The 27,414-nt window shown below is 35.1% G+C and overlaps 1 protein-coding gene across 2 annotated transcripts in view; it reads left to right on the plus strand.

Moving 5' to 3' along the window:
• Nucleotides 1-27,414, plus strand: part of LOC110372961 (transcription factor SOX-5) — a 265,683-nt gene that overhangs the window by 141,938 nt on the left and 96,331 nt on the right. The window contains exon 1 of one of the 2 annotated variants that reach the window (XM_021330011.3): nucleotides 25,098-25,502. The exons of the other annotated variant lie outside the window; for it this stretch is intronic. The gene's annotated coding sequence lies outside the window, so the exon portion shown is untranslated. Of the gene's footprint in view, nucleotides 1-25,097; nucleotides 25,503-27,414 lie in introns of those variants that run through there. 2 annotated transcript variants of the gene reach the window in all.

A 27,414-nucleotide genomic window follows, 5' to 3' on the forward strand; every position in this document is an offset into this window, starting at 1 on the left:
AAAACAAAGCCTACCACAAATACAACAAATAAACGAAACATTCTAAAACTCTTCATAAAATACGCTTCGAATAATTTTTCGCATACACGCGAACATTATTCGGAACATGTTGGAACTAGCATACAATACGAGCCGTGGGCGGAACAACTCAATCGCTTGTCCAAGCTTGTTGTACCCAATGTAATCGTAAACTAGAGTACATTCCCAAATATGTTCTCAACATTACCTATTGAACATGGCGATAAAGTTAGTGAAGCTAAAGCTGAAATCTTCGCGTGAGAAATTGTTTGGAGACACCTATGTACGTTGTTCTTAGTTGCAATTGCATATGTTAGCTGCGAGGTGTCGTTTGCAAAATTCGCTTTGGTGTTGTGTGGTGCCACTATGTCTAGATAGAAACAATATTAAGTTCCAAGTTGATGGACAACATTAACAATTTCCTTAAAATATCTGTCAACTACGAATTTTCACGTTCAAGTTTCTTTAACTGTTCATCATCACCCTCTGATCCCTATCCCAATTATATTGGGGGTCGGCGCATATGTTTTCTTCTTCCATACTCTTTTATCCTGTCTTGTCTTTCAAACTGACATGTATGTTATCGATGAACTTGGACCTATTACTCTATAGCTTATATTCTTATCTTTCTGCAGTTTACCATATACCTCCACAAATAAATACTTCACTCTCAAAAGCCTCAAAACTATACTAACATGACATCAGAAACCACAAAGATAACTATCAAGCTCAAACCACAACATTTAATGAAAACAATTGCCTTGTTACAGGTACGTATCGCGTGACAGCGGCGCATAACGTGCGACAGCCCTGAGTGCCATTAAACTGACCTAACTTATTGTTGGGGGAGCAACAAGTGGAAGTCATCGCTTGTTGCTAGGGCTGCCAGTTGGTAATGGAAGGTATTTTTATAGATGTAGTAAGAATTGTAGATGGTGAGATGATGTCAGTTAGAAGAGAATAGAAGAAGAAGACATACTGTGCCAAATAAAGGGCTGGTGATGATGAGTTTGAAGGGATTGGATTATTTATAAGTAGCACCAGACCTGATTTCGTTTAGTTCATAGATAGTAAAGATGATTGATAGAGGAAGAAGACGATAAATGTGGGAGAAAAGAGCTCATGCCAAAATTACTCGGAGAAATTAGAAAGATTTTTTCTGCTGCTGTTATAAAGTATAGTAATCGTTTTTTTAACAATTATACCTAAGTATCATAACAAAGCTGTACTAATTACACTACAGGTAAGTACAAGATCACGAACAACTGCAAATATTCCCAAAAAATATTTTTCAAAAAACAAAAGCGAAACTACCAGCCCTACAAACAATGCACCCCTAAATAATAGGGGTTGGAACGAACAAACATTTGTCTTGTTGATCGGTGGTGGATACATGGTGTTCAACAGGTCTCTAAACTGAGGGGATTATGGTAATGCCATGGTGTTTTCAATTCACTTCGATTTCATACTTCAGGACATTTTTGTAAGGTTTTTCATCCTTTAACTGCTTGTATGTTGCTAGTTGTAAACCAATAGAAAATCAATCGGTCTCGCGTGGATCCGCGCACCGGCATGCAACATGTTAAGTTGTTTATCTACTTAAACTAAAAATAAAATGAGTTTGACCTTGACCTTTCGTAAAAATACATTTTGACAAAATAAGGTTATTGCATTCACAACCATACTTACCAAAAAAAAAAATACATAAACTAACTAGCATTAATTCTGAGGACATAAAATAATTAACCCTTTCAAATCTGCATCAAAATCATCGCTAAACAAATGACGGATTTCACCTCACCGCAGAAACAAATGAAGATTAAATGGGCTGTTAAAAGAAGCGACGTGACCTGCGCAAGAGAGCAGGGGTTCGATTCTGCTAATTTTACATACTTAAGCGACATACGATTCACATCCGAATCAAATCCAATCACGAATCAATACCGATTGAAGCGTATGTGGCATTCCGCTATTTTTTTCTTTTAAAAATTTATCCTTTTCTGTGATTGTCTGCGAATGATTTACGATTGTAGGTAATATGATTGTAGAGCAAACTACCGCATAGACCAAATGGCAGACCAATCGCAAACCAATCAAATGTCATTGGAATACGTTTGGTCTAATATCAGTAGCAGAATGCCCGCTAAGGTTAGAACTGCTGTAGCGATTCAATTTTGACATTATTAACATAGCAGAATCGGGCCCCAGGATGCCGTGATTGTGCGCGTGAGTTGCGACGCAGCGGAAGCGTCGACGGTTCGCGCCAAAACATCCGCCATTACTGCTGAAAAAATATTGCATGCAGCGGTTGAAATATGGAAGGAAGACGACCCACTGATTGATATTAAAATGAAATGTCCATTCAGTTGGTTTGAGTAAGTACTAACAGTTATTTTGTATTTGTCTGTAGGTATGTTTCATGATGAATTTTAGGTATTTAGTGGTTATTTAGTTTGTCATTCTTATTTATTTTCCTCACTACAATCAGTTTCAGCTAATTACCAACATGTTTACCTTCCAAAGACCAGTAATTTTTAACATTCAACAAACATCCGTTGACGTTTGCAAGATCTTTCCAATGACACATTTTCGGAGTCATAACCAAACAAAAATATTCAAGCAACGAAGTACCCAAAAAGTTAAACAAACTCCTAATATATGTACAAAAGAATAAAAACAATTGAATTAAACCGCAGTGTCAATACACTTAGTTAAAACAAGGGACGATCGGCGCGGGCGCACCGTCCATTCTTAAGCGCGCACAGCCCAGAAATAGAGCACAATAATTCATAAATGTTATGCGCAAGCGGCGATAATACTGTAGCATTGATCGGTCTTATTGGTATGACAACGTTAGAGTCTTATTGGTTGAATAGGGCTGGTGATTTTCTTACTGGATACTTAACATGTATATGATTTTCACCAAAAATATGGCCAGATAGAAAACATATTTTTAGGTATAGAGGTAGATTCCCAAAGTTCTTGCATCCAGATGGGTCCTTCTTTGCTTTTGCGAAAACTTCACTTGAAATGCAGAATAGGTTCAACCAGCTAATATGAAAGCATTCAAAAAAATAGATGTAGAAGTTTGACTGATAGAATAAGCAACTTCAATTTTGAGTCATTTGAACCATCACCTGGTCCCCATCATCAACCATCAAAAATATTTTAACTTCACAAGGCCCTACTCCAACCAAACCAATAGAACCAATACATTAAAGCCAACTAGCCAATCCACACCAATATCACTATGATATTCAAACAAAGCAGAGTGCAACGGTGCAATAATAAGCGGAAACGATGCGAGCGCAGGAGACTCAAGCGCATGCTCCACTAACTAGACTATATATGGACTGTGACAACGATGAATGTATTGTGAGTGAAATATTTGTTTTAATTCCTAGCAGCTGATAAAGATGCTGGTGGTCTGTCCATAGAGGATGGTTGAAATAAAATAGAAGATATTATTTTATATTGACAGGATTAGATCATTAGGTATCGTGTTTTGATATGACGCCTGAAACTTCTCAATACAATACATGATTCAACGGGTACTGATAATAATCTGTATTATTGGTAGTTGTAGAATTATTTGGACCAAAAATTATATTCTGAGCGGATAGGTTCCATAGAAATAGTAAAGTTAAATTCAAAGAAGGAAAATAAAAATACTGAGAAAATCCAAAGATTCCAATTATTACAAGGAAGTATCATAGATCTCATTCACCATTTGTGACATTTTGACTTTTGCAATTATAATGTTGTAATAAAAACTGCAATAAGAACAGCTATAAAACTACAACCGTAATTTTATATTTCAACCGAACAATATTGAAGAGAATTCAGTGACAAAGTGAATCAGTCGGTCTATCCATATCTGCGACATTCATATTAATGAACACCAAAGAGACACAATAGCTCATTGTTATGATATAAGACTAAGACGAATTTACTGTAATCCCGAGAAATCCAAAAAGACTGCAGATGAAGACATCAGGGAGACATAAGACATGGTAGTAACAACGTAACTGGAGGAAAGTTCAAACAGTGCGGAGTCCAATAAAACGACGCGACAAGTCGTCAAACAGGCAGCCATTGTTGTCGTACGACTGGTTCTAGGAATGATGGTCCGTAATAGACGCGGATGTCAATGCTGTGCCGACTTACAATGCTTGTTATGACTATTTTTAGCACTCGTCTTTTGTTTTTTTCGTGTTTAATAGCAGTATCTCTTGTGGATGATGTACGGTTTTGTTGGAGACATTTATAGATGCATTGTCTAGGCTTTGATTGATCTTCGCAATAATTCTGTAATCCGTTATAAGTGCATTGTTACAGTGGTTTCTTGTTTCTCTTTATCTTGCAATAGAACTTGCGTACACCGGCTTTTCCTTCTAATAACAACATTTCTGATAGGACGTTTCTGATTAGATTTGACTATAGATTTTTCTTCTTATAAGATTCGTATTTCAATCTTATCGGTGTCTTTATTAGTGCTCAAAGAATCATCAAACAAATCACCCTTCATCTTCATCATAACCCTCAAAAATAAATTCACTTGACTCAACAACTCTCACAATAAGAAGATCTGTACTTATGACTTGGTCGAATGAATTTACTGTTACTGTATGTTTACAATGGCGTTCTACTAAAACGCATAAACCCCCTACTGGCCTGTCAGCTGGTGTCAACCCAAAACGACAATGTTTGACTCGGGTAATGAATAAAACAAGTGTACTACCTTGAACTAAGCTCTTGGGTTTAGGTAAGGTAAGTAATCCAGTTAAAGATACTAGATAGTATACAGATATGGAATAACAGGCATGACTAACAGCGAACTTTGAGCGAAGAAAGGCTAATGATATTTCAGACAATGATGATGATGAACGATACCTAAGAGCCTTGGTTATAATATCTCAGACGATGGAATATGAACAGCCAAGGAGTACTTGTATAAGTGACGCAAGTTTTTTTTAAGTCACACTCTCTTATATGAATATCATGGATTATCTCTACGAGCCAACACGAAACAATAAAAGTTGCTCATCTTGAAATTAGATCACATCACGTACTCTCTCGGTTAAAAATTTTCAGTAGCAATCTTAATTGTATAAGTAGTTTGCTGCATAACAAATGCAAAGAGTGACCAAATACTTAACCATAAAACTAAACCAAAATCTCATATCGCCTCGCTTTCACTCCAGTACATTCACAAACCATATAGTTTTATTTGCGCCCACATTTAGCACAGACAATTGACTTGGCGACCGTAAGTCACACATGAAACGGACGCCGCTGTCAAAAGCAACCTCTCATTGTTGGCCTCTCTCGTATTTATCGAAATAACATTAGCTGTATTATTAGACTGCACGTTTCTAGAGCAGGTATTAATATTATTATTAATTATTGCACTCACGTGTTTGATATTTGCATTGTCTTCTATTATATTGCGTTAGAAGCTTCTATTCTGGGAGCTAATAGTTATGAGTTTGCGGACAGATGATAGAAGTATATTTCATTTTGTGACGGCTGTTGTTTATAGGTGAATGGTCTTGTCTTTCTTTTGTTTTGACTTTTAGCATTATTTAAGGTTCATTAGCTATGTTTTCAGATTGATATAATTATGAGGTTCTCATCCTGATCGATATAAAAACAGAACTTTATTATTGAATTTATAAGTCTATACGTTTTTTTTGTATCCAGGAAATAGTCACATTCAAAAAATAAAATACACTTTATACTCCTTCCAGCATCAATAAATCATAACTATATTTTTTTCGCTAGCCCGTTCTAATAATCATATTCACGGCGTTCTAACGCAGGGTGGGCATTAGGGTGTCCCAAGACATAAGGGGGAATTTTTTTTTCTCGAATTCAAATACGCATACCCTCTAATTTTTTTCGGTTTGACCTCATTATCTCCTATAATAAATATTATCTCGATCAGACAGTGGTAACCCGTGCCGACTTAATGCCAAAGTTTCACATGAAAATTTGTACTGACTTACTATGGAGAAATTTAGATCTTAATTATTATAACTAAAAATAAACCTTGAATACATCCAAATAATGTTTTATCTTCTCATATACATTGAAAAATAATATCATTGTTAAAATTTTCATTTTAAAGTAGTTTTTTTTTTTACAGTCAGGATAAATTTTCCGATGTTCTAGGACTGTACCTAACAATAATTGTTTTTGTTCCTCATCTACTGTGATTAATCAATAAAAGTCTTGCATGAACTTCACCGATCTTTCGGCCACATCGTTCACTAACTCTCAGTGCTGAAACTTTGGCTTTTTGATACGAAGCATTATTTGACTAGAAGGTAGGACACATTCATGTAGAAAACTGTCATTATATTTTAAGGCGATCGATCAAAGAACTCGCTTTTTGCTGAAATGAAGTTAGAGGTGATTTTGTCATACAACGTACCGTAAAGATCTTCTTTTGAAAAAAAAATTTAACCAAAGACAAAATAACCCCTGAAAAACAATACATCCAATCGTTTTTCAAGGGTTATTTTCCTTTGCTCCTCTGAGGCAGGCGCTTTCTGTAACTAACTGTAGGCCGGCTGCTCTCCTGGCTGCTCATTTGACATCTTGGACAGTCGTTTCGGGTAGTCAGAAGCCAATAAGTCTGACACTAGTCTTATCAAAGGGATATTGGGTTGCTGGGTAACTGGGTTGAGAAGTCAGATAGGCAGTCGCTCCTTGTACAACTCTAGTACTCAGCTGAATCCGGCAAGACTGAAAGCCGACCCCAACATAGTTGGGATAAGGCTCGTGACATGATGATTTATTCTTATTAATCAAAATCAAATAAATTACATATCTAAGTTGCTGAAAAAGTCGTGATAGCGTTGTTTAAAAACGTCTTGTGTCTTTTGTCCCTCCAAACTTGATACAAGGTGACGAGTTTCGTCACACAATTAGCAAAGGTTTAGTTGGAATACGCTCCTTTTCCCAGTAGATAATATAATGCATTCGCGACTAGTAAGATTTACGTTTTCATTCACAATTAAATTAATTTCCCGAATATCACAACATAGTATACAACAAAGTCGCTTTTTCTGTCCCCGTGTCCCGTTGTAAGCTTGCCTAATTCTTCAAAACTACGCAACCGATTTTCATGCGGTTTTCTCTAATAGATAGAGTGATTAAAGAGGAAGGTTTACATGTATAATAACACACATTAAATAGTGCAGAAATACTGTTATTCCGTGCGAAGCCGGAGCGGGTCGCTAGTTGTACTATGAAACTGCCAGAACTTGTCCATTAGACGGAAGTTTTGAGCCCTTCATTTGATGATTTAGGTCCCCTAATTAAAAATATACTCTTTTTATAACTGCTTAAGTCTAGTGATATGTTGGCTGTTTGAAAACAATGATTCGATCACTAAATAACAAGAAATCACAAGCACATCGACGAGTTAGATCGCGTTAGTCTTAGAGAGCAAGTATGACATACATTCAAATGTAAGTCGGCACGGGTTACCGTGGTCCTACCACCATAAAATTTTATTTATAATGGTTTTGGACCAAAAGGAAAAAAATAGGAGGGTATGCGTTAAAAAAAAATGACTTTGATTTTTTTGGGACACCCTAGTGGGCATACAGCAAATTATCATAATTTATCACCAATTAGCCGACGAGAACGCACTTAAACTGCGGTGTCAAATGTTAATGCCAAGTATATTTTGGCCACCGTATATTTATTGTACTTAAGATTTATTAAAGAAACATATTTTTTCCATAATTATACGTTTATGTTTTATCGTAAACTTGGAATTTTTTAAACGCCATTATTAATTTTGTTAATTATTGTTTTGTAATAAACAGTGTTGTGTAATTTTGGTGTGACTTTTAATAGTGTTAAGATTGTGATTCACGGCATAATTTTTTATAGTTTTACTGGTGTCTTAATAAGGGCTACAGGCTGGTATTCCTATGAAATCTAAATCTACGGAGTCTGTTCATGTTCATACTAGACAAAGCTAATTTAAAAGGCTATCAGTCCCATGCTTACATCTCATTTAATATCAGTCATTATTCAAAATTACACAAAACAATCAAATCTATTCGTATCCCAATTACGCTACCTAACATCTAATAGGTGAAACAATACAAACAAATGGTCCTGAAACTAACAATAATACGCACAGCTCTCATTATTACAGTTCATATAATAATATATATCTGAAACCCGCTGGCTTGACATTTGCAATGGACCGGAACACTTTTGTTTCATTCATAAGTGAACACGTTTTGTCTTCTAACGTGACGTGCAGTATATGAGGGGTTTTCAGATAATCTTTTATTAAGGAAGCTTAAAAATGTATGAATTATGTAAATGTGAAAATAATTCTTCAAGGCTAATGTCATTGTCCAGGTAATAATCCTATAAGTTTGATCTGCTAATAGTATTTGTAAGCAACACTAGAGAAGTGAACGTATTGGGATTTACAGTATTGTTACATAAAATAATAATTACTTGTGTTGGATAGGCATTAAGTAAGAGTGTGGTGTTTCAGATTTATAAATCATTTAAGTAAGACAGAGAAATAATATTTTATGAATTTTAATATTTAGGCATCCATTTATGAGTGCGTATCTCCGAAAAAGGGCTGTATCATTTAGCAAATTACACCTCTCACTACTTGGTAGCATCTCAATATTCCCTATGTACTGTACCCAAGTTCCTATAAATAACAATAGATTAGGTGCACATTAAACAGGGCTGCCAATGATATTATGATGTAGAGTCAAATCGCGTCACTTGGCCGTCCCTCGTATATACGAGAAAATAAAGGACGCATGATATCATGCGTCCTTTATTTTCTTTGGCCAAAGTCTTTGATTCCTTTTTACTGATGAAGTAATAGCGCTACAAAGAAGAATAATTATTGGATAGGCAGAGGTCAGGTATTAAATATGAATGTGGTATTTTATGATAAATACTTGAATGTGGACTAAACAATGTCGTGATTATGACAAACAAACTTCATGAATTTTAATAAGTATCCAAGCATTCATTTATGAATATGAATAAGACAGCTGAAAAAAAATATTAAGCTAATTTGTCACGCACATCCTTTTCGCCTTTTCGTCTCAATATTCCCCATATACTGTACCCAAGTTCCTATAAATAACAATAGATTAGGTGCACATTAAACACGGCTGCCAATGATATTATGATGTAGAGTCAAATCGCGTCACTTTGCCTTCCCTCGTATATCATGCGTCCTTTATTTTCTTTGGCCAAAGTCTTTGATTCCTTTTAGCTGGTGAAGTACCTAATAGCGCTACAAAGAAGAATAATTAGATAGACAGAAGATACATAGGCATTAACTATGAACGCGGTATTTTATGATAAATACTTAAATGCAGACTAAACAATATCGCGATTATGACAAACCCATTTCATGAATTTTAATAGGGATCTAAGCATTCATTTATGAGTATGAACAAGACAGCTGAAAAAAAATATTTAGCTCATTTTTGAAGCAAATCCTTTTCGCCTTTTCTTCTCATTATTTCCCATATACTGTACCCAAGTTCCTATAAATAACAATAGATTAGGTGCACATTAAACACGGCTGCCAATGATATTATGATGTAGAGTCAAATCGCGTCACTTTGCCGTCCCTCGTATATCATGCGTCCTTTATTTTCTTTGGCCAAAGTCTTTGATTCCTTTTGGCTGATGAACGGTAGTCGGTAATTTGCAGGCCGGTTTGCGTTGACTTCTAATGAGCTAAGAAGTTTATTGTTGATAAGTTTAGCTGGGGCTGGACAATTAGAATAAATTGATAGTCTTTTTTTGGGGTCTCTTTTAACAGTGACTCTTTTTTGACCACTATCGTTATAGAAGAGTGTGCATTGGAAGAGCATGGGTTTTGATTTCTGGATCACGCCTAAAGTGATCCATTAGGTTTAAGGTAAACGCGGGTGAAGTCGTCATGCCCCAATAGTCGTCAATTAATCTTAAAACTTTTATTATTATTTTCTACTGAACTTAAAATGGGCCGGTTTATATATCAACATATTCTTGATAATATATTGCACAATTGAAATAACAATACGGGGTTTTAACAGTCACGGCTTCTAAGATATGTTATTTGAAACGTGTGTGCCCTAACAAAATCGTTTTTTCGTGAAGTTCAGCTGTCAAAAGCGAAACTCAGCACGTGGTTTTGTGTTTTGATTTACATAACTCCAGTGGGGTCTGTAGTATGTTTCTTTGTTTAATTAGATAGTTAAGTTTATTTGCTAGCGATCTAATATGCAATTTGGAATACTTTAAACATAGAAGATATATTTTTTTAAAGTGACATCTATTGGTACTTCAAAACTCCCATTTGACCCAAAACCCGTCAATTTTACAATTATTATGACGACTACTGGGACATGTTCAAAAGTTGCACCTAAACTCGTCATAATGAGGATATTTTGTGTTTTACAGGACAAAATGCGAATAAATAGCTAATATCGGGACTTTTACAAAATTGATAACTGTCTAGAACAAACATATTTAAGGTTTAGACTACATTTGTTCATAAAACTGCGTTTCTTTTAAGCTTTTTCTTAGGGGTAAATTTTACTCTGCTGGTTCTAGATGCACGTACACAGTCATGTTATTCGATTCAATTCATATGTTTCTTAATGATTAAATCCCCTGTTTTCTATAAGTATGCACTTTCTACGAGTGTTTTTTCAGGTATATATTGGCCGCTGTAAGCCTCCGCCATTCGATTAAGATCTACCGCTTTGGGTACAAGTAGGTCTAGCACTAGCCTTTGTTTCTACTGCGCTTGGATTACAATTTGTGCCAAACAAAAATTGACTGTTCTTACACTATGCTTTTTGTTCGAAATAACTGCATTTCGTCACGCGTATATATTGTACCGCGTCTTCCTAGCGTGCCTTAATAGCGCCTGTATAAAAATTATGTCATTTAACTAGTTTTGACGCAAAAAATATTAAAATCAGTTTTAAAACTAAGATGACAGCTTCCATCGCTGTCACGTCTTTGCTTGTCGTATTCGATATTGATGGGTAAAGAGTAATCTTAAGTAAGATATTTTTATTTAAAATTGTCTTATTTAGTGATTGCATGATCGTAATTTTAATAGCAGATCATGACTGAAAGAAACTACAAGCAAGAGGGCCTTTTAAAAGTCATAAAAGCTGTAAATCAAGGGCCCACACACAACATCAGATGCAGCAAAAAAATTTAAAACGCCCTTTTGAGACAACTTTAATGAAATGGTGACACAAAACCGACGATTATCCCTGTATATATATACTATAGAAATGAACCCAAGGACAATCTCCGGTTCTGTACTAAAGTATTGCTAACTATAGAGGAAAACTACTTGGGCTATTGCGTTGGGATGTTAGTGGATTAGGATATAGGAAACTATAGGAACTATGGCACCTGGAAAAAAAGTCGTGGTGGCCTGGTGGGCCAAGAATCAACCTCTCAAGTATGAGGGCGCGGGTTCGATTCCAGGTCAGGCAAGTACCAACGCAACTTTTCTAAGTTTGTATGTACTTTCTAAGTATATCCTGCAATGACACCAATGACCGTGTTTCGGATGGCACGTTAAACTGTAGATCCCGGCTATCCTTGAACATCCTTGGCAGTCGTTACGGGTAGTCAAAAGCCAGTAAGTCTCACACCAGTCTAACCAAGGGGTATTGGGTAATCATAATATAGCTTCTGCCAGTGTTTTCATCCGCATCCCGTAGGAACTACTTCCCGTACCGGGACAAAAAGTAGCCTATAGCCTTCCTCGATAAATGGGCTAACTGAAAGAAATTTTCAAATCGGAACAGCAGTTCCTGAGATTAGCGCGTTCAAACAAACAAACTCTTCAGCTTTATAATATTAGTAGGTATAGATATTTTAAAGACTGGTTTTGTGATTCCAAGCGTTTGATAGATAAGAATATAAATTAAAATGCAACCATGTATCTGTTTTATTGAATACCTGCATTTCTAACAGATTATGACCTGCTATTCTAAAAAGGAATTTGGTTTTTATCTATCTACCTACCTAATGTTTCAAAAGAACAAGTATTCTTTAGAAATTCAGGAAAAAAATGTACATAACTTGAACCTTATGTTCAAGAGCAGAGAGTTTACATTAGCATTAAAAGTTGACGAGTACTGGGAATATTTGACGAGTATCCGTACAAATCAGACGACTATTGGTACAAATCGCCCTTTTTTTACTTTTGCCTTAATAAGTATATAAATCCATCAAAATGATTAAAAAAACATTAGTTACTTAGAATAACGAATAAATACTCTATCACGTCATGCAAAAATTTTCATTTTCTATTGAATATTTAACACACAGTAGCGCTTCAAAGTCAGTGATTTCCGAAATCCGACGACTATTGGTACGTTTACCTTATATATGTTTCTTTTTATGAATATATGCTTTTTTGTAGCAGCAGCTTTTAGTCTAATCAATACCTACGTATAAGTGCTACTGTTTTTAAAATTACTTTCTTTCTCGTCATGGAGTATCAAATAATAATGATTAGTATAACTTTGAGATCCATACGACTGCCATTTGTTTCAAAAACTTCTTATATTCACAAACAAGACTGAAAAGATTGTGTTCTTTGAACAAAAATTCGTGGAAGTCAAAATCTATGCCTTTAGTTCACCCTTTCAGCGAGCTTATTAAGAACTTCTGAAATCTCATCACCATTTCGAAGAAAGCTTGCTACTTGAAACTGTAGGCTAAGTATATGTAGGTACATAAGTATAATTAGAAAGTTAATTATGTCTGTATGTAGGTATGCATGTAAACATTCCTTTATGAATCTACACAAAGTGTCTCTTAATTTCGCCTCCCCCACAGTCGGGCTTTACAAAGTTCTATCTTTTGTGAACAGACAGCAAAAAAGTGTAAAATCACTAAATTAATTTTGTTCAAGAATTAATTTGCTAAGTGAGAAACTTGCTTAATTTTATTACCTACTGTATAATTTTGTAATTTACATGCTTACAAATTAAAATGTACAATTTGTACAAAAACGTTATCTAAGATTGACGTCTACTTCGTCTCTAAATATGAACACAAAAAAAAACAAAAGATGGTCCCCATTTGCTCCACAAATAAATTCAGTGAACAAACATTTCGAAAAGCAAGCATAAATAAAACATTGAGTGCAAATTATCACTACTTCCCCAGCGTGAAAACGAATGTAAATAACTCTTTATATTCAATAAAAACCCGCCATTTCTTGCATTAAGCAATTTTGTTTCCCCATAAAATAATTAACGCGGCAACGATTGAGGCATTTAGCACAATTATTAATCACTTTTCTCAATTAAAACAATTTATTTTACATAATTTTCAAATAATTGAAGTATTGACATAAGTGGGAAAAAACACGTTTCGACGTGTTTCAATTTAATAAAAACACATAGTTTATCCAATTTATTTTCGTTGATACTTTGTATTCCTTATTTTACAACGGGAAAATTGATGTAACGGAGAAATATTTAACTTAATTGCTAATGGAATGATTATAAAATCTTGTTAACTTGTACGGTAATTAATGTAAAAGTGAAATATAAGACATTTTGTGGAACGATCTTTGACTTTTTAATGGCCATTTTTTATGGTTTGAGGTGAAATTTACATTATTTGAACTTCACCTTGTCTCACCTCATGGCATGTAGGTAGGTATGTACCATGGTAAGTTGTTACATGCATGTTATAAAACTATGAATATGAATCAAACTTCATGAGTTTCTAACTACTGCGAAGTGACTTTCTTTTTTAATTGGAAATACTGGTACCTATTCTAAAACATAAAAATCACAATTTTAAAGATATGTCTGTTTTCAGAAGTAACAGTTTCAACACTTGCAAAATTACGTAGGTAAAACAACATAGGCAGATCCTTACCAACACCTTAACAACATCCTCCTGCCAAACTTGTAAAATTATTCCAATTTTGATTTGATATTTTCATATCCCTTACCACACTGCTTATGTGACGTCATCTCACAAGAAAAACAATCCATTTCTTTTAACATCTCCTTCCACTATATTCATTAACATTAATGCTCAGGATCTTCATTTTGTAATTACCTACCTACATCATCAATTTCAATACCCATCCAAAAATTATTATGAAACTTTTTCACCGACCGTACAAAGGGAGGGTGCTACACAAAGGCGCGGCTGCTCTTTTTTACTTCTTCCACTTTTTACTTTTTGGTCCCTCTTCCCTCCCCATGTCCTCTGTCCTCTGTCCTCTGTCCAACCATGCGATGGAATTCTGATCCTCTTTTTACCCCTACTTACACACTTTTGTTTCTATTTTTGTGTTATGCTAAAAGCAATTTTCCAGAATAAGGCCTGCGATTTTAATTAGTATTTTAGGGTTTGTTTTGAAGTAGCAAATTTAAAAATGGTGTTATTTGTTATGTTTTGGTCTTCGCCTGAGAAAAGGAGTAACTTAACATGAATAACATCAGACCAAAAACTTTTCAGACATTTTCTCGGTTATATTATGCGTGTCTTAAGAAGCTTTTATGAATTGTGTATAGAGCAAGTCCTATCTTATTACTAGTCCTCCTTTTTGATCAGAAAACATAAATGGTAAACCTAACTTAAACCTACCTAAAAATGCTTACCTATAATAGACAGTTTTCATACCTTTCATCTAAAAAACTCTTGAAATATTTTCAGACAGATAATGTACCCGTAAGTATATCATCTAAATATATCGCCAATGTATTACACATACAAATGTAGCTTTTCAATCACCATTATAACTTGACCTGATAGCCAAACAAAAATCTCTCAAAAGGCAGCCAGAACGTTTCCCTAACAAAACCTTCAGAAAGTTGACACAGCTACACAAAACCGTAGCTATCTATCTGTTTCCACATAAAAGAGACGGAGAATAAAAGGCAAACAAAACATGTATGGAGGCAAGACTAAACATTTCCAAGACGTTGCCTGGGGGTGGTGGGAGACCAGCCCCATACTCCTGGCTCATGTACTAGGAAACGAGATACAAAGATATACTACACAACCACACATGCAAAAATCAACCTTAGGGCAAAGACATAAGATTGGCGTGAGCTGCAGTCTTAAGTTGGCATTTCCCAACACAATGTCCATTTAAGGAAGACCCGTGAAAATGCATTACTTAACCCCGCTTTTACCAACTTTGTGTGGGATCCAGGGGATGGTGGGAGGTCAAATATAAGTGGTTAATAAGGTTTTTAAGCGCTGTCTGTGTGTGTGAACTCGTTTATTTGAAATGAAGCAAAGCTGCAGAATACAGGAGGAATGTATTCTTCTTTGTATGCGGTATTCTCGGTGTTCTAGAAACTAGGGAATTCTGGGGAACGGAGAAGTTAGTTGGAAATTGTATTCGTGTGAGCACATTTTATACTGTATCATGCCAAACCTACCTACCTACCTACTGTAGGACTTATATCTGAAATCGTTGAAGAGTTTTCTATTTTCCTAAATCCTAGGTCCTAAGAATTTGCAAACTGATGCCTTTGGTATAACATTTGACCTACTATATCATAACCAATGTAAAACGTGACTAATAAATAGGTATAAGGTATTGAAAACAGTTCGATTGCAAAGACTGCAGTCAATTTATTTCTAAACCAGACTGCGTCGTTCCTTAACCAAATTCGCTGTACAAGAAAAAAATATTTTTTTTAAATAGACATTAGTTAAGGACCTGTCAGAAATTCTAACATAAGAAATAAGGTGCGGAGTTGGGAGCGACAATAAATGTGTCGATTTACCTCAACGTTAATATATAAATTGACTAACAATGTACCTAACTACCTTCTACGTTCTATAAAAGTCACACAAACAAACAAACAACTTATTAAAACCTCTTTACCAGGCAACCAAAAAAAAAACAAAAAGCATCGATCGGCTTGTCTCTTAGTACAGGGTCGGGCAGTCAGCGACACCTGTTCCCAGCATCCGGTCACAGATACTATGCCTATTGCACTTCTTAATGAGTGCCATCGTTACTCCATATGCCAATATACCTCAACGCACGCGTTTACGTTCACTCTACGAGGAAAATCGTTCGATAACCGAACGTAAACGCGTTGACCCGCGTTCGGATTTCAAGTCTGAGTCGCAATTCTATTTGCAGTTTGCGTTTGCGTTTGTTTTTAGAACATTTTTATTGGGATGTGTAACTTAAACGTGTCTTGCGTGTCTGTAGCTTGAATGAGTTTTGCGGAAAAAAAAAAAACTATCACGATTTCACGCGTTTTTAAAGAGATGAGTCTGTATTTAAATTGGTATTATAAAGACGTTTGCGTTTACTTAGTACAAAAAACTGTATGATGATGTAACGTAAACGCGTAAGTTAACCTTGGGTTATTGTCTTGTTAGGCTGAGGACATATTAGGCGTGTTTCTATGTTCTTCTATAAATAGATAGTCTATTTAAAAGGACAGGCGTTAACTCAGAATGTATGCAGGCACTATTATTAGGACTTTTTGTAGGCAATGTTGATTTTATCAATGAATATTTTTAGTTTGTTTGTACTTCTTAGGAATTTTAGTCTGGTTTGACTTGTATGCGAGTGCATGTGTATTTTTTATGCTGGTTATGCAGATTATGGTATGCAATGTTTGTTCTAAAGAATTTTATGACAGGAGTGAGGTAGGTTAGGTATCCACCTACCTACATGTGTAAATACCTACCTACAGGTACGTACCTACCTAAGTAGGTATGGCTAATTAGTTTCGCAGTAATTTATGCATGAAAATGACCTACCTAATACCTAGGTAGGTACCTAATTAGAATTGCATACCTATACCTAGATACTGTAGGTAGGTACCTGCCTAGATTTGGCTGTGATATTTTTTTTGTAGGTAGGTAAGTAGACCAAAGAATAAAAATACCAATAGAATGAATAATAATTTGTCATTTTAATTCAACATTACACAAGTCACGTCAAATAATTCTCAATTTGAAAGTACGACTGCTCACAAACAGAACGTGGTAAGTAAATGTCAAATCAAAAAATTTAAACGCGGAACAATACGCGCACATCGCCAATCCGACAATAGAAGTGACGCGGCATTCCAATTCGGTGCGCTATTGTTGAATACAACGCCCTGATTGGCTGGCTGGCACAATGGGCCACGCCCACCACACAATGCCCTATTGTCGTGGCGACGCGCGCCGCCCAACCGTTGTTATATTTTTTTATAGAACATTAGATTTTATTTGGCATTTTCGTGTTACAGGAAAAACGACGATAAATTCTGCTATGTTCAACTTCAGCTGATGATAATTAAAGACTACTAGTAATTGAATGTTGTGATCGATAATGAAGCAGGAAAGCGACATTTACCTAAAAGCTTTCTAAATATATTTTGTAGTTAATTTACAAAAACGTACGTTAAATTAAACTCAAAGAGAGACATGTCCGTCGGAAAACACAATTTTAATAGTAAACATATAACAAAATCAAATCGGGAAAGAGACGATTTTTAAAAGCCAAAAACACATTAAAACAGAAAGTAAACTGGTAATAAATTAAAAAAAAAGATCGCGCCCACTTAAGCGCCCCAAATGGAAATGGCAGCTACTTATTTTTTCCGTAAAAGCATCGTTTAAAATTTGGTCAGATGTGTCTCGGTATGAGGGTAGCGGTTCCGTAGACAGAAACCGGCTTTACACATAGAAATAACAATCTTATTATTGAGCCAACCCCTTCATTTTTCCCTTGTGGATCACTTAAAGAAGTAAGAAATTTGACACTCGTTCTTGTCTTTTTAGCCACAAAAATATCAGCAAGAGCAATACAGTTTCCATCCCATTCTTAATCGTTGATAGGTAGCTATCTCTGTGGCTGTAATTTTTATTTATTTTATATTATGTTAAGAATATTGGTACCTACCTATATATCTTTTCCTTAGCTATTTCTGGGTGCCTGTCGTCCTAATGTTAAAGATATTCTAACCTTGAAAAAACTAAGAAAAACATCGCACGGTACCCAAGACGTAGGCAAAATGTAGTCCGAAACAGCGGTAATGTTGCAGAGGGCCCACAAATAGAGATTAGTACGGCTAATGGTCCATTTGGATGTGTTACTACAAACATTTTTATGTCAAAGTATACCTACTTACCTTATTTAAATGCTTCAGGAATTGATGTGCGCTTTCAATAGATTTGTTTTGTTTTCTTGGTTTTAAGTTTTAGAAGAAATCATTTGTTATTGTCACCCTTGATCTTGGTGAGAGATGTTTCAATGCAAGTTGTGGTTATTTCTTTTTAATGAAAGTTAAGAAGTCAATCCGATCAGATAAAATTCTTCCTAAGTAAATAGGATTTGAAAGTTAATAAAATCTGTGAAGTAAAACTCGTCCCATTAGATTCCTAGGTGTAGGAAATTGTATGAAGTGTTTACCTTTAGCACTTAACCAAGGAGAATCAACAGAACATAGATTTTCCATTAAAATGATAAAATCAGGCTTAGACCAACAACTTTCACTGCAAACAATAAAATAAACATACACTTTCATTTTACAACAAGCAGTATTCATTTTTCAATAAATTAGGGGAGATGTTCCTAAAACGGGTACCCCTCCTAAAACGGGTAGGCTTTGCCATTCGTATATTATAGGTCTTAGTGTGAACCTGTGAGTGTAGAGCGGTGCACTACCCCCCTGCCGATCACGGTCAGTTGGCTCCCGCGCCTAGAGCGAGCGTTTTCGAGATTAGATGTAAAAAAAGCTTTTTGCAGAATTTACTAAAAAAAATCGGATTATGATAGTGCTGACTACTCAAATATGGTGCAAGATACGGTTTTCGCAGTTTTGTATTATCATTTTGCATGTTATATGCTTATTAATTGTGAATACTTAGTGGTCTCCTTGTTTACTATTTTAAGGTTAAGGTAGTTGAAATTTAAAACGTGCTTTTGGGCAAAACGGGTAGGGGCATAACGGGTGACTACCCGATTTGAAATAAGGGGCCACTTCCCTAATTGATCCTACAGAAAGCTAATCGAAGACAAACGAAGCCACAGAGAGCTGAAGAAGTACAGGAACAGCGTGAAAAAGAAATTAAAATATGTTTTCTCTGATTTTTAACAAAATTATCTGCTGGTAGGATTATAATTTCAAATGTAACATTTAATAAAGTAAAAAAGTGATCTAGACTGATCAAAATAAGAAAACTGTTTAACATAATTAAGGAGACCAATTAACGATAAAGATTTCCTGGATAACAGGAGGCTAAGATATGTTTTCTAATTCATTTATCACATATATTCATTACCTGCTTTGCCCAAAGGCGCTACCCGTTTTAGGACCCCCCCGAGGGCAAAGCGGGTATTTCGAAGGGGTTTATTTTTTTGATTTTTTTTCTGAATTTTGAAGAAGATTACTAAGACTATCTTATGTTTTCCAAAGTTTATTATATAAACAACCCTATGAGTACAAATACAAGTCGCATGTAATGTTCTTGGTTATTTTATTTAACATCTTCCCTTAGCTTACCCGTTTTGGGAACATCTCCCCTAACTAACCGTTTTGTAAGGTCAACACTGGGTCATGGGAACCACTGATGTTGGTCTCTTCGGCTGAGGTAATGGATGGACATCAGAGGTCAACGCTAACTGGCTGGGAGTTGATGACAGATAAGATAATTAATAAAGTGGACACGCAGTACCTAATTAACCAGTTACTTGATGTTAAATAGTTGCAGATGGTGAACTAATATTGGTTTGTGAAGCTGATTGTGTAATCTGAATTAAGTAAATGTGAGCAAACATCTTTGTTAATGTCTTTGGTAAAAAAGACATAAGTAATTATCAAATAATATTCCTAGTACCTATGGGAGATGAAAGATCGATGAATGGCTTGTCATACGATATAAATGAGTTGGAAGGAACGGTAGTGGGTGGTAGATGGCTAAAAGAGAAGAATCGAAGCGATAAACACATACTTAGGAGAAAAATATATTTATAAGATTGTCTAGATCTTTGGTTCTTCTCCAAGCGTGTTTACTAAGTTTTCTAGTTAACATGAGTCTTAAATATTTATTTTCCTTCTCTATTTTACCGTCACATGTATAACCCACTTGTCCTCTAATTACTAAAATACATACATAGCAACATCACTTATTATCTAAGTATCAAATGTAAGATAAACAATCTTTCAAGGAATTTAATAACGAGCTAATTATAAAGGCGGCAGTGGAACATCAAAGCCTTAAGTTTCATAAAAGGTTCTTCATATCGTATGATGTGTTATGTTTTGTATGTGTGTATTCTCATTTGTATGTGGGCCATCTATGTGTGTTACACGAAATTATGTTTGTAAGATATAGGCACATTATTCACCAAATCTTAATTTATTAGAGTCCTTGACAGATCTGTACAAATACATTTTGAAAAGAAGGTACAAAATGTAAAATTAGGTTATAGAAAACCTTTTTGGTTACGGGCATACGTTTGTTTGGTATATGGGCTATTTAATTATATTATTGGCTCTAAACATTTTTAAGTAGAAATCCGAAAAAATCTAACACAGATTTACGGGTTATAATAATATTGTAGTCTTCTTTCATTCAATGGACATGTGTGTAACATCATCAATGTACAATATCTATAAAACGCTACGGTCTTAGGAGAGTCTTACTCAAAGTGAAGAACTTACAACAACAGTTTAAAATAAGTCCAAAATTAAACCTCAATCGCTGTATCAAATACCTACCTATTACCCCGAAGATCAAAAGGGCGCTATACCCCAACACAATTCAACTAATTCCTTAACATAATACCACCATAAAAGTAAACCGCATGGAAAACCCCTTCAGAGAGTAAGTTTCCCATCAAACTAACTTTATGTTATGGGGACCCAAACGGAAGGGTGAAAATGAACCCGTTATGTGGAAAATATGAAGGGGCTTCATACCAACTGATGTGTTGTGTATAATTTAGAATAAGGGGTGAATTAAACTTTAATAAAGGAAACATATACAAACCTGGCTACTGTAGTCAGGTCTAAAGACAGAACAAGAAATATTACTACACAGATAAGATCAACCGTGAAAAGTATTTTACTGTCCACTGATAAGTATTTCTCATTTATAATCGAAGAGTTACCGTTTTAATTAATAAAATTAACTTATCTTTAAGACACCTAACACATAAGTTTGCTAATTATAGATACGGCAAATACTTAACTGGTACCTGTTTATAACTACGACTAGTTAAATTACTTACATGACTTAACTTTCTAAGATTAGATACTACCGTACAACGTAATTATATTACATGTTATACTTCAACATGAGTACTAAATTGTAGGGACCTGTAACTCGTATGTGTTATGAGGTGTAGTTTTAGAAATGACACAGCATTTACTTACAAATTACCACTGAGAAACACAAACACACTTGATAGGACGGTCACTAACATAAAAAGCTAGTAAAGTCGAGACAATACCCGTTTTAAACCTACCGATTAAAGTTCTAAAGAACAGAGTATTTATTTTCTTGAAAGTACGGACAATACCTTTAAATCAGCTACCGGTCTCAAGTAACTTACTAATTAAACAAAAAAACATCTACCATTGAGCGCAACAGAGGCGGAAATGCCACAATGAGACATGGACTCGCGCGGATTAGATTCAAAGCGAGGCAAAGATCTTTAAATAGATAGGCCGCGGACGCGCTAAGTGACGCCAATTAGCCAGCGCGCCCTCTCTTGACATCGGTTAAGGTGAAGCTTCCAGTTTTAAATTTTGGCGTTCGGCTAACTTCGGATTCGCTCGTGCTTCACATTCGACATTCGAATTTCTTAATCATCCTTTAACATTATTTATTGTCACTTACCGTGTTTTGATTTTCATCAGTCGTCTTTTATTTTTATTTCGAATATTAAAGGTTTTGGTGAAGTAATAAAATCGATAAGTCAGATTAAAATCTTGATTTCGCTCAAGATTTGAGATTTTTATTTTGTGTTAAAATTAATTTACGATCAATAAAACTACGACGGATTATTTAATCTTTATTTATAGTTAATATAAAAATAATCTGGTTTCACAATTCCCCATTTTTACCACACCACAAAACAACAAATAATTACGTCTGTCCATAATCAGAACGTGGTAACCAAAACGAAATAAGAAAACATTATCAAAATTCAGAAATCTCTTTACGGGCAAATAATCTTTGAAACTGGTGAACTTAAAGGAATAAGGGTTCCATACAAACAACCCCACTCCTTCAGTATACAGTATATAAACAAAACACCAAAAACCAATCAAGTAATTGCCTTCCCCCGGTTTCGGTCGCTTCCTTAGTCGATAATCTTCATTACTGGGACAAAGGGGAGGGGGACAACGGGGGAATTTTACCTGAAACTTGGTAATTATCTTCAATAGGCCGCTACTCTTATTAGGTACTAGATATGTGTATTACTATATGTATTTGTTTATGTGAAGGCAAAGTAGAAGAGTATTTTTTATGCTGATTGTGGATTGAATACTATTTTAATTGTACCTATTGGAATTCAGTAGGTTCTATGTTTCCAATGCATACAATTATTTAAGGTATCACTTATGCCATTTACATCCATACTTGTCTATATTGCTAATATAACCAATTTTTGCTGCTACTGAAAAAGCTACGTCCCGAATTTTAAGCACATTTTTTGTTAAAACCTCAGTTGTCATACAATTCCCGTCCCATTTAACAGCACAAAAACCAAACAAATTCATCTATAAAGTAAAACCTAAATACAACACACAAATACTCATTACAAATCATCAAACAAAAAGCAATTTTCCCCCGTACGGGGCTAATAAAAGCTTGGAACACAGCCAGGGGGGAGTCCTCATACTCCGGGAGATAATACCCCCCTAGCGGTGGGGGACACCCCCGAGACACACATTCTTACACGCGTGCGCGTCTATGTGGGTCACATTGTCCTTTAAGGAAGGTTCCTTGTCCTTTACAAAGGACAGAATTTATGTAGGTGGAAAAGGTTTCGTACTATCTTGTCTTATGTATTAGAAATACCTTAATTCATATACGTAACTAGATAGATAAGATATAGGGTGTTTCTTCCTAGACAGTGCTTATTGTGTAAATGTAGGTTCTATATAGTATTAAAAACAGCTCGGTTCTCAAGCAAAAATCAAGTAATAAACAAGACATGTAAAATAGGTAATAACTTTAAGTGGCTTTTATCTTAGAAAGTGAATTTAACACTAAAGCCCGTCGCGCTACTGTTCCACAGGAAATTGAAACGATCTTCTTGTTTATTTTACCGTGGGAATATCATATTAAATTAACTTAGTTACTAACCCGATCTAAACTTACTATAAATCAATTTAATACCTCAAACCGTTATTTTTTTAAGTGTAAAATCAAAATAAAATAAGCGCAGTGGTCCAAAAAAAGTACGAAGACGCCAAAAAACAAATTACTCAATAAAGATTTTATTTTTTATTAATAGAAATTTTTGATCACATGGGAAAGCGTCTATTAACACACTAATTAGCTAAACATACGCACCGACTCATTAATATTACATATTTACATTATTTACACAAATATCTTACTTCTTGATGGCTTGCTTACATTTTATCGTTCTAATCTTTATTTTTATTACATTTAAATTGTATAATAAAAAAACTATGTGTCGTAAAGTGAGGTACTACTGTGTTTGAACTATAATAAAGAGTCAATCAACTATAAAAGACAGTAATTAAAGAGATAACGTTTCAAAAGTTCTACGTGGGGACGCCACGGTCGCACGAAATTATGCGATCAACTTCGTAACTTGAATATTCATGATTTTGAGCCATTGAGAGTAACTGTCTTATTCACATGTATGTAGGTAATCACTCGGGATTTATAATCGACGAAGATTCCCATGTCATGATTAGAAAACAATCATTTCGATAGTTGAACGTTTTTAAACCGTTCATGATCACGATTCTGACACAGTAGTTACAAAATGTCTTGATTTCCTTGATTTTGATCGTAAAATCAACCCGAATCAACAGTTATTTTGTGCTTACTCCAAATTGTTTAGAAAACGTGAAATTGGATGAGATCTTTAGGGATTACGTTGAACTACGTCCCAGTTACAGTTAGTCTAAAATCGTACGCCGTATAAATAGAACTTGCGACATTGACATTCACAACAAATTTACATTTTAACTTTTCATATATTTTATGCTTTACATTATCTCTTTGTAATCCAATACTGACTGAATGAATGCTTTGTTGATTAATTGCTACGTATGCAAATATCAAAAGAGTCGGTGACATAAAATATTCGGTCGATTTCGGCGTCACATTACAGGTTTGGTGGGAAATCGTTGTCCCTCACAACAATAGAGACTCGCCAATCGCACAATCCAACCGGCACACAATAGAACGTTTTCCTGTGGCCACGCCTCACGACACAATGGTACAATAACACGCCCAGTTAGATCCTCCAACATTCGTGAATAAAGAAAATTTTCTCCACAAATACAAACGTAACGGAGATTGTATTGACTTTTTAAACGCCCTCATAGAGCGCACACCCACCTGAGTTTCATTGTGGTGTGCGAAAATGGTTTCACAATGCCCGGCTATTCACCGCGGTACGCACACTGTGCGGGGATCGCCACACTCAAAGACGTTCGCAGGGCGGAGCTTAGAGCGAGATGAAACCTCGCCTAGCCGGCCGCGGCCGCGCTCGAGCGGGAGAGAGCGCGCTCGTCCACACGCACACATTGCCCGCTAGAAAAGGATGGGCTGAACGGCTTTGTATAGATTCCGCGGGATGAAAGCTGTTATTCCGCATAGACAATTGATTGTAAGCGTTGTCATGAATAGAAGTGCACTGAATTTTTGGCTGGTCTCATAGATTCAGATGTGTTAATGACGATACTGTGGTCAAAATATGATGTTTGATTCATTTTCGTTGAGCACTGGGCTCCGAAGGACGGCATTGTTCATAGGGCAGTGACATTAGGTCGGTGCGTCCTTGTCGCACGTGGGAGCGGGGCGGGGGGCGGGGGGCGGTATTGTAGCGCGCGCGTATTGTCGACCCGCTTCGATCTGGCAGCATTGTGTATCGGCGCCGCGCGTTCACAAGACGTGTATCACGTTCTTATTTGAAATTTCCGAACGCGTTCGATCGCGGACCGCTCGCACGAACTCTCGAACGTTACTGCGAAATATTTGTGTTGGACTATTGTTTTTATTTTGTGTTATATTTTTGCTTGTGTGTTATTTTTTATTTTGTGACTATAACGTTTTGAACTAGATATATGATTGTGAAAATAATGCCAAAGAAACGGTGTGATCGGACGATTTAACGTGTTGTATTAGTTTTTATTACGGTTTATTTTAATTTTTTATAAGTTTTCGTCGCACTTTGTTTTTTTCTGATGTCTCGAAAAGCAGAAGGAATGATGGTAATGCACCTGAAGGTAAAGAACTGTTTATTATTTGTAGTTTTAGTAATATTTTCTGTCATGAATATTTTTCGTTTCTGAAGGTATCTTATGTCATGTGTTAGTTTGCTCTTCGTTATTCGAGACCGGTGTTTAATTCTAGCTGTAGGTATTTATCTACCCTGGTCTATTTTCCATGACAAAATGCGGTGTTATCATCGATTGAGAACATCCAATTAGATTTACTGAAGTAAACTAAACTCTCAAATAAATATTCATAATAACAGTTGCATAATATTTTTCAACTCTCAATACTAGTTACAACCTGCACAGTGTTTTAACGGTAAAAAATTGGTGGACAAAAAAAATACGTGAGAATCTCCTTTTATCACATTGTATTCGCTTACGAGAAGTTTTCTTGTGGCGACATGTTTTTTAAAATACCTACTATGCAATACTATTGTAAGAGACTTGTATAGAAACCTGTTTGAATTACTGGACTCTGGACATATTATTTGACATTTGATGTATTTATTGAAAGTTCAATAGATTGTATGTACGTTGGATTTGAGATTTTTTTGTTCGAACTTATTGGTCGTAATTTGGCGTCTGCGGTCAGTAGGTAAATCTTTATTTAATTATTTGTTTAATACGTCGATTGAGAGTTACTTTTTGAAGATTTTCTAGTCGTGTAGGTAGTCAATTGGATATCAGTAGGTAGTAGTAGGTAAAATTTAGCTCGCTTTCATATAGATATACAAATATATATTTTTTAATATGAACTGAATATCCTCATCAATACCTACTTATAATTTACTGATGTTAAAAATTAAAGGGTAGGAATTTACGATGTGAGCTACTTATGCGCTTTAGTTGAATACTTGCGTAATAAAAAAAAATACCTACTTAAACTCGCTTATTTTAAAGGAGTAGGTATTATATTCAATCTCTGATTTCAATAAAGTACCTACCTTCTTAATTTATTTTCGTTAACCATGCATTTACGTGTCCTCAAAGCTATTTTATTCCTTAAATTTTAACACAATTCATTATGCATTACCATTACAAAATATTAAGTACCTGTTACGTAAATACCTAAACGTTTAGCCGCTAACTCTCCAAAAATAAATAAGGCTCCAATTATTCACCTGTACGTTCTCATTTACGACTAATTTCAAGTGACAAACCATAATTGGTATCTCTTTAAGTAAAAAACGTGTAACAAACGGTAAAACTTTACAATGACTGTCACAATGGTAAAATTTTACTGCCACAGTATTGTTGGTGAAGTAAATTGACTTCGAAATTACCGCAATTAAATTTAAAAATTAAGTAGGCGGTAAATTAACGGGAATTGATCTGTTGTTTGTCGAAATCGTTTGGCTTCGGAACACTGTTTATTCCGTTCTTAAATTTCATTTAATGATCCCCAGTTTTTTTAGTAATAAAAACTTGTCAATTTGTTAACGACAGTCAGGTTTGGAGAAATACGATTGGATGGATGAAATAAAGTATGAGCGCATTCGGGACTATTTAATTGGGAGGTTTTGTCTTCTTAATGAGGGAATGTTTTGAGAAATTAATTTAATGAACTTTTTATGCGCCTGTGAAGCTTATGCGAGTTTAGTTACATTAATATTTCGTTTCGTAAGAATACTCTTCAGCGTTATCCGATACAATATTTTTTATTTTCAATATTCGGTCTCGATGAGAGCTTAGTTAAGGCACTTGAATGATCCATACCCATAATCAGTTATATAAATTATAATTTTACTTTCTTTACTTGAATGTAGCACATAATTTTATAAATGTATATTATACTAGCTAATACGTAATGTGATTGTTATTTTTTTCTTAAAAGTTTTTAAAAAAATACCAACGTGCAAAAAAACAGCAAAAAATCATACTTACTTACCTACATACCGAATATTGTACGTGTTGTAATATT

Source organism: Helicoverpa armigera, chromosome 19 (genome assembly GCF_030705265.1).
Source record: "Helicoverpa armigera isolate CAAS_96S chromosome 19, ASM3070526v1, whole genome shotgun sequence".
NCBI classification, from domain to species: domain Eukaryota; kingdom Metazoa; phylum Arthropoda; class Insecta; order Lepidoptera; family Noctuidae; genus Helicoverpa; species Helicoverpa armigera.